Source organism: Mirounga leonina, unplaced genomic scaffold, assembly GCF_011800145.1.
Source record: "Mirounga leonina isolate KUSES-001 unplaced genomic scaffold, KU_Mleo_1.0 Mir_153, whole genome shotgun sequence".
Classification (NCBI taxonomy): Eukaryota; Metazoa; Chordata; class Mammalia; order Carnivora; family Phocidae; genus Mirounga; species Mirounga leonina.
The window spans coordinates 38,472,444-38,490,698 of NW_023270387.1; the positions used below are offsets into that span (position 1 = coordinate 38,472,444).

The 18,255-nt window shown below is 41.6% G+C and overlaps 1 pseudogene; it reads right to left on the bottom strand.

Annotated features, from left to right (window-relative positions):
- Window positions 1-2,312: 2,312 nt before the first annotated feature.
- On the bottom strand, window positions 2,313-3,057 carry LOC118013130 (annotated as a pseudogene).
- Between the last annotated feature and the right edge of the window lie 15,198 nt (window positions 3,058-18,255).

Below are 18,255 nucleotides of genomic sequence, written 5' to 3' on the forward strand. Positions count from 1 at the left end.
TTATACTTGTTGGATATCAGAAGGCATTAAAAAGGGCATATAACATGGACAAAGGATTATGTAGGCCAACTTTCCTTCTAATTGTAAATATTTCATATAAGTCATGAGTCAAAGAAGAAATCATAACAGAAATTAGAAAATATTTTACACCGAAAATTAACAGAATACAACATATTGAACTTGAGATGCAGCTAAAAAAAAGACTCAAAGGAAAATTTATCTTTTTCCTACGTATATAAGAAAAGAACAGAAGATGAAAAATTAAATATCTAAGCATTCAAACAGCAAAATAAACCCAAAGAAATTTTAAAAGGAGACAGTCAAAATTCTAATAAAATAGAAAGCGCAGATATAACAGAAAGATTCTTTGTAAAACTAATAGAATTGACAAAGTCCTGGGGCACCTGGGTGGCTCAGTTGGTTGAGCGACTGCCTTCAGCTCAGGTCATGATCCTGGAGTCCCACTCGGCGGGGAGTCTGTTTCTCCCTCTGACCCTCCCCGCTCTCATGCTCTCTGTCTCTCATTCTCTCTGTCTCAAATAAATAAATAAAATCTTTAAAAAAAAAAAAAAGAATTGACAAAGTCCTAATAAGATTCATAAAGTCAAAAAGAGAAGGTACAAAAGAAGGAAATCTTGCCATTTGCAACAACATGGATGGACTGTAAGGGTGTTAGGCTAAGTGAAGTGAGTCAGACAGAGAAAGACAAATAGCATATGATCTTCACTTATCTGTGAAATCTAAAAACAAACAAAAACCGCAAACTCATAGATAACAAAGAATAGATTGATGGTTGCCAGAGGCAGGGGCTGGGGGTAGGCAAAATGGCTAAAGGGGGGCAAAAAGTACAAACTTCCAGTTATAAAATGAATCATGGGGTTGTAATGTACAACATGGTGACTGTAGTTAATAATACTGTATTGTATATTTGAAAGTTACTAAGAAAGTAGATCTTATCACAAGTTCTCATCACAAGAAAAAAATTTGTGACTATGTGTGATAGTGGGTGTTAACTAAACTAATTGTGGTGATCATTTCACAATATACACAAATATGGAATCATTATGTTGTACACTTAAACTAATATAATGTTGTATGTCAATTATATCTCAACTTAAAAAAGAGAGAAGGTACAAATAACAAATAATAGTAATAGAAAGAGATATTACTACAGATGCTGCAGATACTAAAATATAATAAGAAAATACTATGAATAATTTTAGGACAGTAAATTTTATATGAAATAGACAAATTTCTAGAGAAATGCAATTTATCAAAACTGACAAGAAGTAAGACATTTGGGTGAAGTGAAAATAAGTTAACAAATTGAATCAGGTAGCAAAAATTTCCCACACAAAAAACTCAAGCCTAGATGATTCCAGGTGCAAATTCTACATAATATTTAAAGAAAAAAGAGAGAAGGGAGCAGGAGGGAAAGAAAAAGGAAGAAGAGGAGAAGGAAGAAGAGAAGGAAGGAGAGAGTATAAAGATTGGAAAGAAATAAAATGGTTGTTATTTGAAGATAATATATTTATTAAAAATCTCAATGAAATCTACTGACATTGATGAAAGAATTTAGAAAGATTGCCAAATTAAAAAAAAAATCAATATAGAAGAGTGAGCTACATTTCTACATGTTAGCAAGAAAACTTTAGAAAATGACATTTTAAAAAATACTCAATTTACCATATAATCAGGGTGTTAGTTGCAAACAACAGAACTGACTGCAGGACTGGGCGGGTTGGGGGGGGGCTCATGCTGACGCTAAGTTTCTAGAAACAAGCAGCAGACTGCCCTGAGAGAGAAAGGAATTCAACCACTACTGTCCAACTGATGACAGTTCTGCCCTGAAACTCAACCACACGCCGCCCTCTGACACTCAGTGATTCTGCCCCAGCCCCCACCAGCCTGTCATTTCCCACATGGGGACCCTTGCCTGAAGTTGTTCACTTCCTTCCCCCCACCCACCCCGCAACTGTATTAGTCTCTTTTTATTCTTTTTGTAATCTCTTCCAGAGTTAACTACTTCCGGTTGTAGGTGATGAATTGTATGAGGAATCCACTTCAAATGTTGGCCCAGCTATGAGCATGGTCTTTCTCTTTAGTTGAACTCAGAATGAAGACTTGTGGTTCTTGTTTTTTTTATATTCCAGTTCCAGAAATTTTCACTGTAAAAGTTATCTGTAGGCAGCCTTCTGCTTCCTAGCAGTAATCTCCAACCAGGCTCTAGCTTCTCCAGGACACTACGCAGGATGGATTTAAATATGTGTTAAACTAAGAGACATTTTATTTTAGACAATCTACATGACATGTTTTTTCTTTAAAACAATGGCTCCGCTCCAAATAAATCAAGGTCAAAACAAATGAAGAGCTCAAGAGGACATCAGTCCCATCTGTCTAAGTCCTGGTGTCGTGTGGATGAAGAGCTGCAACCGGTTATGACAACAGGTGATACATCCAAAGTCATAGCCAAATTCGTCAACATTTTTCCATTTCTAAACCATCCTTAAAGAAAATCACCTACAGGGCCACACCATCCTCACAGGAGTCCAGCAGAACAACCCTGCCATCTGGATTCATGTTTTCACCAATGAAGAACTGGTAGTTTTTGAAATTAGCAAGGATGTGCTTGATGTGTTCTGCAGCCCCTGTCATAAAAGGTTTTAGTCTTTCTGGCCTCTGTTCTTCAAGTTTGCTTTTGATTGCTTTCATGTAATCTTTGATATATTTCTTGTAGGCTTCTTTTGTGAAGCTGGTTTCCTGCAAGTGATGGTTTTTGAAAATATCAATACCAGTGATGACTGCTTTCAGTACCTTCGCCCTCCTGGCCTTCAGCGAGAGCTGAAGTGAGTCCTCAGTGTTACCCTCTGTCCTCGTGACCATCTTTCCTCTCCACCTCCAGGCACAGCCTGTCCGCCATCTCCCGGATCTTGGAGATGTCAGAGAACATCTCATCCTGGCTGATGAGGTCCCAGTAGATGATCATGGCGATGGCTGGAGAGAGAGAAGGTGATACTATTTTAGCAGGAGCCGGGAGCTCTGAGCAAGCATGGTGCAGCCCAAATGGCAATGAGAGGAGGGGGGAACTGGAGGGGAAAAAAAGCTCAAGTTTTTCACTTCTAAATTAAAATCTCATGTAAGTGAATCTGGTGGGTGGCCTGGGTCACCTATGCCAGTCCCAGGGGCAAAGGACACCATGGAGCAGAATTTTCTGGGTTTTCCTCCTTCAGAAATATGAAGTATCTTGGAAAAAAAAAAACAACAAATAAACTGTGTTCAAGAATTTACAGAGAAAAGAATGAATGTTACTGAAAGAAATGAAAACAAACCTAAATAAATTGAAAAATCATACATGCAAAGACTCGGTATTGTTACATAGTAAATTCTTCCACAAACTTATCTAGACATTTTTGTAATTCTAAAGTCCTAACAAGATTTTTGTAGGATTCAACAAAATGATTCTAAGATTTTTATGGAAATTGCTACGAGCCCCAAATGGTTAAGAATAGTGTAGAGAAGTTGGTCTGCCAGAAATCAAGGCTCACTTTAAAGCTACAATAGTTAAGAAAATGTGGTTTAGTGCAGGGAGAGATAACTAGATCAGTAAAACAGAGTAGAGAGCTCTGAAATAAATCTATTAATATATGGGCAGAGAAACATCCACAGAAAAGGTACTGTGGATTCATGGAGCAAGGCCAGTCTTTAGAGTAAATGGTGCTCAGACAACAATAAGGTATTGTATATGGATAAAAATGGAGTTGCATTCCTACCTTATACCATACACAAAGTCAATTCCGTGGGGAAGGCAAGACTCTAAAGAATATAGGATGATTCTTTCAAGAGGTGATAAAGTAATAATAAAGGAAGAGTTTGATAAATTGGACCACATTAAATGAAGAACTTAAAAAAAAAAACCAGAAAACAACAAAAAGAAACAGACAAAAAACCCACAAAATAACAACAAAACACCGTAAAGAGAATAAAAAGGCAAGCCACAGAGAGGAAAAAGATATTTGTGTCACATAAAACCAGTAACACACGGGCGCCTGGGTGGCTCAGTTGGTTGAGCGGCTGCCTTTGGCTCAGGTCATGATCCTGGAGTCCCGGGATCGAGTCCCGCATCGGGCTCCCTGCTCGGCAGGGAGTCTGCTTCTCCCTCTGACCCTCCTCCCTCTCATGCTCTCTGTCTCTCATTCTCTCTGTCTCAAATAAATAAATAAAATCTTTAAAAAAAAAAAACCAATAACACACTAGAATGCAGAATATATGGTAAACTCCTACAAATCAGTAAGACTAGATAAATAACAACCTAGTAGAAGACGAGATAAAAATCCTCAATAGGTACTTTGCAAAAGAGAAGATCCAAATGCAGAATAAATGCTTATCCTTCAACATATTAGTCATTAGGGAAATGCAAATTAAGGAGGTAACATTGCATATCCTCCTGATTGGCAAAATTAAAATATCTTACACTACCAAACGGTGCCAGATCAGGGAGTATAAATTGGCACCACCACTCTGAAAAACAACTGGATAGTATTCAGTGAATTTGAAGATGCACATAAACCTAAGACTCCACAGCTCTGCTCTTAGCTGTATTCTCTAGCAAAATATGCACACATGTAAACCAGGATACATGGATGATCATGGCATAAAAAATGATACACAGTATGATGCCTTCATAGTAGATTCAAAATAGGCAAAACTAAATAATGGTATTTAGGTTATACACATTGGTCATAAAATGATAAAAGTAAACAAATGATTATTACACAATTTAATGTAGTAGTTAACTCCTTGGGTGGAGACGTTTGTGACAGAGAATGGGCACGAGAAGAGCTTCTAGAGTGTTGACAAGATTTTTTTTCTTGACTAGAGTGGCAGTTATGTGGGTATTTGCCGTATAATTATAGCTCAGTCACACATGTATACTTTATGCACTGCTTGGGCTGTGTTACATTTCACAACTGAAAGAGGAGCAGGGCTTGCAATGTTTTCAATTTAAGCAATAAATTATTTTCTCTATAAAATATCATGGTAACATAATTTCCTTTAATATTTTTAAAGACTGATTCAAAGTCTAGGCTTATCATTTAATTCCACATATAGTAAGTGCTCAGATTTGTGGAACGGATACATATCCTGATGTGGGAAACAAAGGGAGAAGAAAAATTATTAAATTTCCTTATTACCTACAGTCCATTGACAGGTCCTTGAAACAGGCAGAGTGACATTCCTCTAGGGACTCAACTGCTTGGATGTCGATGTTGACACACCTTGCTAAGGGCAAAAGACCCACCTAGCCTGAACACCTCCCACCCCCAGGATCCTGTAAGTCTACTTTAATGTATAAAAATTCCTTTAGAAACTTCCTTTATCTCTAAAGCCCCCGAGATACATGTTGGAAATCATCCCCCAAGCATATGGTCCACTGATATACATCTGAAGGTTCTCATGACTAAGGTTTTATTAGACAGTAATAAATGACCTTTTCCCAACAATAGCTAGCCCTCTCAAGGTCCTGGAAACCTTGCTTCCCAACAATAGCTAGCCCTCTGGAGGTCCCGGAAACCTTGTTTCCAAAATTTCTTAGAGAGACTTAATTCTATTCCCAAACCCCTCCCAACTTGAAAGTATATAATGGGCCGATCCTCATGACCGTGGTGCAACTCTTTCTACCCATGGGTCCTGTCCCTGTGCTTTAATAAAATCACCTTTTTGCACCAAACATGTCTCAAGAGTTCTTTCTTGGTCATCGGCTTCAAACCCTAACGTCTTTCCTATATCATAGCCCATGCATATAATCCTTTTCAGTAAGAAGAGTCAGTGTTTTTTTTTCTTCTAGAAATTTCCCCTGTGATTTTAAGTAGCACCTGAAGCCTCTTTGCGGACTTGTAAAAGTTGTTGAAGGTACTAGAAACCAGATGAATTAATTCCACTTTTTATGCAGAGGAAGAAAGTGGATTATGCAGGCCTCCGACAGGTATGAGGTGAATCCCAAGCAAGATTCTGGGAAAGAGTTGAAGGTGAGCATATTTGCTTTTAGTACTCTTAACAAAACAGGATGTGAATATTTTCTTGTAAAACTAAATACTAAACAAGGCTTTTTTCCTCCTGAGTACCCAGCATGAACTTTTTTCCCCATTGTGATAAGAATTTTGTCATGTCTCAAACAGCTTTGGGCTCAACCTTATCAACTATGAAAACCTTTACAGTCTGCATAGTTGGATTTTATTTTCTGCCCCGGTCAGTCTTCCTATTCTGACTTAAAACTCCTCTGTCCTTCTGAATAGTGCTTATTTGTGCCTTACCATTATGTTGTAGGTTTTCCCTATAGGACACCTCAAATCCTGAGTAAAACAAGACAAGGAAGAGAGAGGGAGGCAGGGAATATAAACTTGGAAGAGAAAACCTGATGATAAGTTTCAGCATGGTTTTTCTTTAAGTAACAAGACATGGTGGACAAATCTAACGCCCTTCTTTAGCAAAGGAGTTAGGTTGAACCAAAAGATAAGGAGGGTAGGGGTTAGAGGTACCTCTGTTTGGGCAAGACCCTACATGAAATGCCATGACACCTTTCTACTCAACATGGAGAAATCTGTAGGAAGAGCAAAGTACCAGGTTCAGAGCCGCTAGGCCAAGAACGTGACCCAGAGGAAGCTTCCGAATAGCAGGGCTTATGCTCAGTCCCAGGCCCTGGCCCCAGGCTCAGACCTCAACGGTATCCTCATCAAAGTGGCTAATGCAGTGTATTATAAATGTGGACAAGGCATGGACTGGGAGTGAAATATACTTGTGTCAAACTCTACCTCTAGTATTCATCTTGGGATGAGCCTTAGTTTCATAGCCTATAAAATGAAGATGTAAATAATACTTACCTATGGGTTTGTTATGAAATTAAAGGCGATCCACAAAGTACCTGGCATGGAGTAGACACTCAGTAAACGTTGATTATTTTATTGCATAATTAGGATCAGAAAAGATTTGGCAGGCTGGAGATGAATCGGATCTACTAAAATAACACTAGACGGTTTTATTTTATAATTTTGAATTTGGTTTGAACAAATAAAGAATAAATGAACAAAAACAAATTGCAAGAGTCCAGGGAGGAGAAGCTGTGGGAATAGCTCTCTCCACAAACCAGTCTGCACCAGACTCTGACGGTTCATGTTGTACACACCTTTTAGCCAAAGCAGATCCTATGAGGATACTGGGGGATTTTAGGCAAAAGCAACCCCCACCATGTGTCATTGTGTGACCTTGCACTGTCCCCAACAACATGAGCTGGTGGTTTTTCTGCTCTAGTAGTCACTGCATGGCAACGTTCCAGTGGTTGAGCCCACGATCCTACCCAGTAATTTACAGCCCCCCCCCCCCCAGCCAACAAATAGGAAGTATTCCATTTTTCTTAAATCCGTCTCTTGACTGCTTTAAGCATATCTGAGGAAAATTCTGGCCCTCTTTAAAGAAGTAGAACCTATTCTTCTTGAGGACCAGAGATATTTTAGATTCTTCTTGTACCTTGGAAGATTAACGACAGCCCCCAGTGCATAAAGAAAAGAATAAAAATAATCTCTTGAATGTCTTTCTTTATGCCTGCAGCAGCTAGGAGGGACAACAGCTTCCCACCAGTTCTCAGGAGAAACATCAAGTTGATTCTTTGGCTCACTAGACTAATCCATTCACTCAACAGAATTTGGTGAGTAGCCACCATGTATCAGGCATCACATCAGAAACGGAAAAATAGGGGCGCCTGGGTGGCTCAGTTGGTTAAGCGACTGCCTTCGGCTCAGGTCATGATCCTGGAGTCCCGGGATCGAGTCCCGCATCGGGCTCCCTGCTCGGCGGGGAGTCTGCTTCTCCCTCTCCCACTCCCCGTTTGTGTTCCCTCTCTCGCTGTGTCTTTCTCTGTCAAATGAATAAATAAAATCTTTAAAAAAAAAAAAAAAAAAAAGAAACGGAAAAATAAATAACACTCTCTCTTTTTGGTTCCTCAGCTGGTCATGGCTCAGTCTTGCCAGAGGCCACAGACATCCCTTAAAAAGTTACTGCTCATCCCTGAATTCTGGCTCCAAGTCTCCAAGTTCCTCTTCCCTCCATCCACTGTGCTACCGCATGCTGGTTCTCTGAAATTCCCCACCTGCTTGCTTTTTAACCCCTCATCCATTCTCATCTGATTTATGGCTTAGGCCCAGACTGCTACCTAGGCTCCGAGCTGGAAGCCCACAGAAGGCTGCATCTAGTGGTTGCTTCTCCATCCCGCATGCTGTTCCACAGGTCAGCTGAAGCCAGACCTGGGTCACTGCAGGCCCAGCCAGCAGCCTCCCCACCCCGTTACCACCCAAGAAGGGAGAGGGGGCAAACCTTGGGGGATCTGTCCACTTGCCAGGCCCTCCCAGCCCCCACCCATCCCACAGCCAGCACCACGTGAGGGCCTCCTCACACACCTCCCAGGACCCCCACGTGCAGAGCGGGTGGTCTCTCTGAACTCCCCTGGGGAAATAATCTATGCGAATGCACAGTCATGTAATGGTGGGGTGAACAGTATTCCGGGACCTGAGTGACACAAAGAACCTGTTGGATCCCCGCTTGTCTTCAACTGCTGTCTGATGGATGACAAGTCTGTGCCCTGCCGCCTTCAAAGTCAGCCTCGCCTCTGCTCTTGACGTCCCACAGCTTGGCAGCTCGGCTAACTAATGGTCCACACAGCTGGGCCCCCGGCTTCCAGGTGACTTTGGCTGTGAGCAAGCCGCAGCTGCATATGCTCCTGCTAGAACTGAGGAGCCCTTCATAGGAGCTCAAACTGTGACTGCATTTCCCAGCCAGGAACCATTCTGTCATCAACATAGCTCGTCAAAAATGAGAGTGTTATTCCCCGGGCTGGAAGGGGCTGGGATGTTTCTGTTAAGAGAAACAGCAGAGTGTGGCCACAAGATCTCTGAACTGAGGGGTGAAAACAAAAATTTGCTGAGCATTTAGTCTTTTCTGCTGATCTTCATCAAACCCAATTAGCTAAATACTTTTATCTTCATTTCATAGCTTAGGAAACTCAGAAAATTAAATAACTTACCCCACGCCCAGTGGTGAATAAATGGCAAATCAGGATTCGCACCCAGGTCCGTCTGGAAAACCCATGCACCTCCTATACCAGCAGCCTCATGGGAGCAGGGGCCCATTGTGGTCACTTGCTGAGCCCAGAGCCTCCTCTCTCAAATGGGAGTACCTGACCTCACGGTAGACATGATGATCAAATGTGGAAGTGGATGTGAAGGCATTTTGACAACCCTAAAGCCACTGGGCCTGAACTACACACGTGAGGTCAAGGAGGTTAGTGCCAAGGAATCTGCATGTGCCTTCAGGGGCTGGAAAGTGGGCCACAATTTAGAATTGAAAGGCAAGTTTCTGGGCAGCTGGGTGGCTCAGTCAGTTAAGTGTCTGCCTTCAGCTTGGGTCATGATCTCAAGGTCCTGGAATCGAGCCCCACATCGGGCTCCCTGCTCAGCGGGGAGTCTACTTCTTCCTCTCCCACTCCCCCTGCTTGTGCTCTGTCTCTCTCAAATAAGTAAATAAAATCTTTAAAAAGAATAAAAGGCAAGTTCCCCACAGAATGGGCACAGTGAGGGACAGTGTGAGAAGCTTCCATGCTTTCTTCCCACCTGCTGTGGATGTATCTCAGCATGAGGACTGGAGTCTGTGACTCAGAGTCCTTGCCTCAGCTCCTGGGCTAAGCAGCTGAGAAATAGCTGATGTGACTGAGGTCTGAGGATAAGCCTTAGGGACAGAGATTTTTTTTCCTTTCTGAGAAAGGGGGAGAGAGGGCCCTGTAACCTTCGGGAGGGGGCAGTGGCAGCAGTAAAGGCCAATGGCACTGACAAGGGTGGTAGGCAAAACCAGAAGGAGCCTCTTGCCTGAGGGAGCCAGGAATCATGGTGGGCCAGGAGAGCGGACACCGGCATGAGGGCCTTCCGGGGGCAGCTGCGGAAGAAGTGAAAATAGGGGGAAACATAGGAACTCTGCTAGGGACTCCCAAAAGGGGACCATTGAGAACCCGCAGTGTCTGGGGCAAGGGTACAGGAAGGACTGAAGGGTCACCTTTGGATTGGACTGTCCAGCTTAACTATGCAGAAGAAATTCTACTCATTAAGGTTGGTTAGGACTCACCTGGAGGTTAATTTGTTGGGGAAACTGGACTTTTCTTTTTAACAGCACCAAGGTTCACTTTATGTCCACACTTCATGTCCCGGACATGAACGAGGTCAACCTGGACATGAACGAGGTTGTGAGGGTAGCAACCAGTTTGCATACAAGTATAGGACACCAAAATGAAACAGCAGCTCCATCTTTTCAAAACAATAACCTTGTGCTAGCATAAAAACAGAATGCTGTGTATACATTCCAGATTACCCCAAAATACTTCTGGGTTTCTACCTGACATAATGTTCAAATTAGCGCTTTAAACAACCCCTCTCTTTCCTTTAATGATTGGTTAAAATTCCTGGACTGGAGGAAAATTATGGTCAACTATCAATGGGCGTTTTTATCAGGATTTTCTCTCTCTCTCTCTCTCTCTCTCTTTTTTTTTAGATTTTATTTATTTGAGAGAGCAAGCACTAGCAGGGGAAGGCTGAGGGAGAAGCAGACTCCCCACTGAGCAGGGACCCCCCATGTGGGGCTCAATCCCAGGACCCTGGGATCAGGACCTGAGCCGAAGGCAGATGCTTAACCGACTAAGCCACCCAGGCACCCCTTTTTTTTTTCTCTTATTAACCTTATTTTGTTGTCTTTTCCTGTGTCTCCCTGACTGATACCAAGACTCCTTCGATGACATAACTTCCAGCTGACGGATGATCCTTTCTACTCTAGAAAGTTCATATACGTTGTCTGTGTTGGATTCAGCTGCCTGTCCCTTTCATAACTCCCCTATATGTTCCCCAACTGACCAATACTGACCCATAGGTATGGACATCTCTACACCCCTATTCCACACGAAGACATTACAGAAGATTAAACCTTCCACCTTCAACAACCTTAAGGATTTAAGGGTCAAAATTTTTCAGGGTGGAAATGATGAGGGAGCTAAAGGCTAGCTGAAGACAAAGCATAAGCTGACACCCTGCAGCCTCCCCCACTCTCCCCAGTCCTGGGTGGGATATGTATGATATTCCTCCAGGAAGCTCCCAACTGTCTTAATGTTATTGCTTTGCTAGAGGGAAAAACAACCTTAACTTGACGATGGTAAGGTCTCTGGTATCTTGTAGGTCCTCTTTAGCATGTGAAAGTTCTTTTGAAAAGAACTCCCATTTTCCTTACCTCTCCCAACTCCATAGTATATAATCAATTGTTCCTCACAACCCCAGTGTAGCTCTTTCTGCCCATGGGTCCTGTCCCCGTGTTTTAATAAACCACCTTTTTGCACCAAAAACAAAGCCAGTGCATATTCATTGAAGAAAATTAGGAAATGCAGACAAGTAAAAAGAAGGAAAAAATATCTACTATTCGATGACCCAGAAATAGCCCCATGGTGGAATTTCTTGTGGAATTATCCTTCCACATATTTTTCTACACACATTTTCTAAAAATAAGATCAGTCTACTCCTGCTGATTTATTATGTGCTTTTTATTCACTTGGCCAGATTTTTAAAAACTACTGATAATATTCATTTCCAACATAATTTTTGATGGTGAAATAGTATTCCATAGTATTGATGTAACTTAAAGATTCTTCTACTGGTTGAATATTTAGATAGTTGACAATTGAATTCTATAATTTGGGGGGCATGTTTAAAATAGATCTAAAAATATAAAGAATAGCACAAAAATATCCATGTAAAAATTGCATTTTGACTACTATATAAAAGATAATAAAAATTTTTGTAGTTCTTTAAAAAAAAATGGGGCACTTGGGTGGTGCAGTTGGTTAAGCAATCAACTCTTGGTTTCAGCTCAGGCCATGATCTCAGGGTCTGAGACTGAGCCCCACATCTGGCTCCGCACTCAGCAGAGAGTCTGCTTAAGACTCTCTCTCCCTCTCCCTCTGTCCCTCCCCTCTGTGCTCTCTTTCTCTCCAAAATAAATAAATCTTAAATTTTTTTTTGTAGTTATATCTTTGTGCTTATCTCTGGTTACTAGAGGCCAGTTGAACTCAGACCTGGGTTCAGTCAGACCTAGGATAAATCCTTGGAAGGTAATTGCTGGCTCAAGTTGCATGTGCATTTCCTCCCAAATTTTTATTTTAAAAATACTCAAATGTATAAAAAAAATCAAAGGAATAAAACAAACACTTAACCCTCACCAACATTCATTTCATCGCATTTGCTTTATCTCTTTCCATAAATTTATGTTGAAAAATATTAAATAGTACAAACATCATGACATTTCACCTGACTACTCCAGTTTGCATCTCCTAAGAACAAAGTCATTAACCCCCTTAACCACAAAGCCATTATCACACCCAAAAACTTTAACATTGATTCAAAAATGTTATCCAAATTTCCCCAACCATCTTCCAAATAACTATCTTGTTAGTGGTGCCCCCACTTCCAGGATTCAATGAAAAGCAATACCTTACTCTGGGTCGTCATGTTCCTCTAGTTCTCCTTTAATCTAGAATCATCCTTTTGCCTTTTATTTTCTTTCACGATGTATTAGCCATTTATTGCTGTCTAATCAAATAATAAATTGCTGTATAACCACAAAACTTAGTGGTTGAAAACAACTCTAAACATTTATTACCTCATAGTTGCTGTGGGTTGGGAATTTGAGAAAGGCTCAGTTGTGCAGTTCTGATTTGGGGTCCATCATGAGGTAGTCAATAGCTCACCTGAGAATTCAGTTACCTGAAGGCTTGTTTGAGGCTGGGGGATCACTTCCAAGGTGGCTTACTCATATGGCTGATCAGATGGTTCTAGCTGCTGGCAGGAGAGTTCCTCACCAACAGACCTCTCCATAGGAATATTTATGCATGTGTCCTTCTCAGGTCATGATGATTAGCTTCTTCCAGAGCAACTGATCCAAGAAGGTACAAGGCAGAAGCCACAATGTCCTTTATGACCTAGCCTCAGAAGCCATACACAGTTTATTCTGCAATACCCTAGTCAATGTGGGAAGGCACTATACGAGGGCGTGAGTACCAGGAGGTTAGGATCATTGTGGAGCCATCTTGGAAGGTAGATACCACACTTGCCATTGACATTTTTGAAAAGGTCAGGCCAGTTGTTTTGTAGGATGCCCAGGTTCCAGGTTCATCTGATTGTTTCCTACTAACTAGATGCAAATAAGGCGTATTTTCCATTGAATTATGCCAAGAGGTACTTCTTGTCAGTTTGGTCCGTTACTGATCATGCTAAGTTTGACCACTTAGTTCAGGTAGTCTGGTTCGCATACTAAGTCTTGGATTCACTATTATTACTGGGATGATAATAGTGGCCTGGGATGATTTCTCCAGAGAGAAATGGAAAGTTTTATTATAGTTTTACACTACCAGTCTTTTAGCGACAACAGCTATGTGTGTGTGTGTGTGTGTGTGTGTATGCACATTTGATGTCAAATACTGATAGACATTCGGAACTGCAGAACGCAAATTCAATAGGGAGGAGGGAAACCGCATGCAAAAGGATGAGCTCCTTGAGGACAGAAACTGTTTTATTCTTCTATGCGTTCTGATTGCCTTACACAATGTGGAACAAATAATAGGCATTTAACAAATAGGTGTTGGATAAAATGAAAGAACAAACCAAAAAGGGAAGAAAGCCAGAAGAGTAGAGGGGCACTTTCTAATTTATAAAAATGTAGAAACCAAAATACTACTTTCTGCCAGAACAAATGTGTAAGTCCCTGGGAATTTCCTGCCCTCCCAGTCACCTCTCAGGGTGGCCCTGGAGGTTTCTGGTCCTGTTGTCCTCAGGTCCTGTTGCCACAAGGCTCCTGACAGTCAAAATCTCCAGTCTCCTTGGTTCCTTAGAAAGCATGCTACATTCTAAACCAAATTTTCCTCTTTCTTACCATGATGATAAACTGCTTGCATGACAACTTGAGCCTTGCTCATCCACTTTGTCATTCTAGGAAGGAAGTGAAGTCCGGAGGAATGATATTTTGCTGATGGCGAGGGCCGTGCTAAATGGAATTGCCTGAGCTAATCTGAGTGCACTTCTGTGTAGCCTCTCACATTCAATTCCATCTTCACTTTGTTTTCTCTCTGCCATATTGATTCATGAGCCCTCCCTCTGAGATGCATGAAACTGTGGTAATGTGTCCCCTGGGAAACAAATAATTAAAACAATGGGTCTCATTTTTTAACTGCCTTTTCTAATATAGCAAAAGGGCTTGGAAAAGCGCTGGGCACCATGGAGGTAAATGCCCTCCTCTTCAAGCCTGCCTCAGTGAACACCCTATTATCCAGCTAAGCCTGGACAGAGTAGAAAGAGGAAAGGAAAAGGAGGGTGGGAGGGAGAGGGATTTATTGAGAGCCCACTGTGGCCAGAAATGGGCCAAGCACTGTCCCACAGGCGGCCAGGAAGTGTTGGGTGGGATTCTAAAGCTAGGTGAAATAAGCTAGATACAGATACAAATACTGCATGATCTCACTTTTCTGTGGAATATAAAATCGTCAAACTCACAGAAATAGAGAGTAGAACGGTGGTTGCCAGGGTTTAAGGGGAGAGGGAAATGGGGACGTGTTGGCCGTAGGGTACAGAGTTTCAGTTATGCACAGTGAGTAAGTTCTGCAGATCTAACATATAGAAAATGAGACTCTAATTACCAGTCCTGTTTTACACACATGAAATTCGTTGAGAGGGTAGATCTTAACGGTTCTCACAACAAAAAGTAAAAAAAAAAAGAGGGAACCCACCTCCCAGTTTCTCTGCGCTGAGGCAACCCATGTGTAACTTTCTTGTGCCTTTTCAGAGACTTTTTTTTGCATACATTACTGAAGGTTTATATTCATTCTTTATTCTATGTTGTCCACTTTATTTACAGTAGTCTTCCATACCCGCTGCTCTGTAGCTTGTGCTTTTCCTTAGTACTACATGTTGGAGATCATTCCAACTCAGATTATAAAGAGCCTTCTCGTTCTTTCCTGCTACCACAGTGTTGCAGTGTGAGACTCTGCTCAAGTTTATTTGCCTGGTCCCCTGTGACATACACTTCAACTCTTTCCAATAGTTGGCTAGTGCAAACTATGCTACAATGATTGACCTATGACAGTTTGCACGAGGATGAGTATATCTCTAGGACAACTTCCTAAAAGAGGAATTGCTAGGTTACGCACAGGTGCATTTGTGATCATGAGCGATCTGCCCAATTGTCCTCAACAAGGCTCGGACCAGCCTCCACTCCAACCAGCACTCCAACACTGTTACCCACACACTATCTTGTACATCTTTTAATCGTTGACAATCTGATAGGCAAAGAATCAGACTATGCATTCCAGGCCTCTACTCCTTTCCTTTGCATTTCCGTCTGCCTCACTCACCCTTCTCCCTCTGATCAGTGACCTTCTATCTAATCTGAGCACTGCCCGAAGGCGTTGTTTCTGGGGGGACATCCACAGTTCCCACAAGCTTGCAAAACGCTCCCACAGCACTTTGTTCTTGATCTGTTACTGTACCTTCCACATTCTCTGTTCAGGTGTCTATCTTCCTGACCATGAATCTTTCCAGGACCAGAATCCTGACTTGCTCACCTTGGTGTCCTCAGCACCTACTAGGCTTGGCAACTATGTACTTGTTTAATGAATTCGAAAAATATTTCTGTTGCATATCCATTGGTAACAAAATTAGCAAACTAGATTTTTGCAGTCTGAAGGAATTTCTCCTCTCTGACATACTTGGGTGATGCCCTGCACTCTGAAATCTCTCTAAGTCAGGACGCTTCTCTGCTGTGCCACCGAACACCCATTCCTCGCAGAGAACAGGGAGATGGTGACTAGGAAAAAACTGTGGACTTGATCATCAGACCGGACTCTGTACTTCCTAGGGATGGTTTAGCTTTGACTTCAACATGCATGTGAGCCAAGATGGAAAAATACCAAATCAACTCCTGTCATATGTTCCAAGCTTCAAGGGAGCTCATTCCATACAGGACTTAACTATAAAGGTGTTAAAGCTTTAATATCTCAGCCATTGAAAACTTCCCCTGATCTTCCATGCAAATTTGTGTTGCTAAAATAAAGGGTTATATTATTGCCAGATAGAACAAGCCAGATTGCTTTTAAATGAAAGTGTGGAGCTTGTTTGTACACTAAATACGAATTTTAGGTTCATGAAAACAACTCCTGACAACTCTGAAAAGGAAATGAATGTAAATGTATTACCAACTCTGCCCATTTTTCTCATTTATGTGATGTGCCTTCGTCTGGCCCACCTCTCAGCTGGATTAAATGAAGAGGAATGATGATGTATCACATCTACTTTCCTTAATTTCATTGTTTCTCATCATAAGCAATTTATACGAGGACTGACATTAATTAATTCAGCTTCATCTATCATATAGTTCAACATTTAATCTAGTCCCGTGCATCAGATAAGAATATAGTATTCTGAATTCTGGAGTTCTTACCTTGAGTGAAAAAAGAGGTCATAAATCTAAAACAGCACTGGTGTCTCTTTTGCTTGCTACTCCATCAATTACAGGTAGATACTGGCTTCCGGAAAGCTCAGGAGAGACAACCATCAGGATTGATGGGCTTAGACCTAACGTGGAGATGTGTAACCAGTCTCTCAATGCCTAATGACCCTCAAAATAAGAAGCCTCTTCTGAGGAGTATTTATCAGAAATTCTAGAAATCTTCCGTTTGAGTCAGCACTAGTTCTAATATTTCTTCTGATTGTGTTGTGGGGTCCTGTTTTTGATCCCCAATCTATACCAACACATTCTGATTGTACAGCTTTGGAGAGCCAGCTAAGGCGCCAGGGTCCACAGCATTTTCTCAGTTACTTGGAATGGCACCAACACCGGCCTGTTTGCCTTCTCCACAGTCTTCTCACCCAGAGTTCAGAACGTGTGGCTCAGTGGTCATGTTTTATGTGAACGGATAACTTACCAATGTTCTAATACTGGAGTCTGCCTTTCTCTTTACTTTCTTTTTATGAGTCCATAGCTTTGGCTTTTTCACCCCATCTGATTCAGGTTGATGTGTACTCGCAAGGTTCTCCTTCGCTCTTGCTATCTGCCATGGTTCCACCCTAGGGTCTGAGGCCCACCCCCTGTACTCTAGGCTTTTGGCTAGGCCTCTGATTTCTGCTGCCAACCACATTCCAGTTTTCTTTCCTAATCTGCCACCTGGGGAGAGGATATCCTGTAAATCTCTGAGACCATGGACACTGGCTGTTAGCCTTGACCTGTATCTCTCACCATTGTCCCTGAACACCTGGTTCTAGGTGTTGGGTGTACTTCTTCCCAATCTTAATGCAACAATGTCTGCCTCTCTCTGCCCCACCTTAGCATCAATAGCCTCAGCGTTCATCCAGACCCTGTTCTGTTCATCTTCTTTTGCTGTGGTTAAGCCATAAGTGATATTGTGATAGATGACAAGAGTCCTAGCTAGTGGTACTCTTACTAAAATTTTTTATCTTTAACTGTTATTCCCCCAAATAAGACATGTTCAATTTGGAAACAAAAAACAATAAAGGGGTAGATAAAGTAAAACATGGAGGGTCTCTCCCTACAATAACAGTCCATCCGTTTCCCCAAAAGTAAAAATTAGGTAAACGTATCTGCAGACCTTGTATTATGTATATACAGAATATAAATAGATGAGCATACATACATAGAAGATATAATATGGGGGGATCTTCAATCTGTTGTTTCTCACTTAAACCTATGTAACAATCCATGAACACCAGCACAGTATCCCATAATTTCTGTATACTGCTTTCTATGTAACCATGATTCTGTTGATATATTTAAACTGAATCTGGCGCCTGGGTGGCTCAGTTGGTTAAGCGACTGCCTTCAGCTCAGGTCATGATCCCAGGGTCCTGGGATCGAGTCCCGCATCGGGCTCCCTGCTCTGCGGGGAGCCTGCTTCTCCCTCTCCCACTCCCCCTGCTTGTGTTCCCTCTCTCGCTGTGTCTCTTTCTGTCAAATAAATAAATAAAATCTTTAAAAAAAAAAAAAAAAAAAAAATAAACTGAATCTAATTTTTCAGCACTACAAATAAGGAGGTGTTATATATTATTATGTCAAATGGTACAGATATTTCCACAAGTTAAATTGTTAGGTATACACATTTAAAATTTTGATAAGCACTAAAAA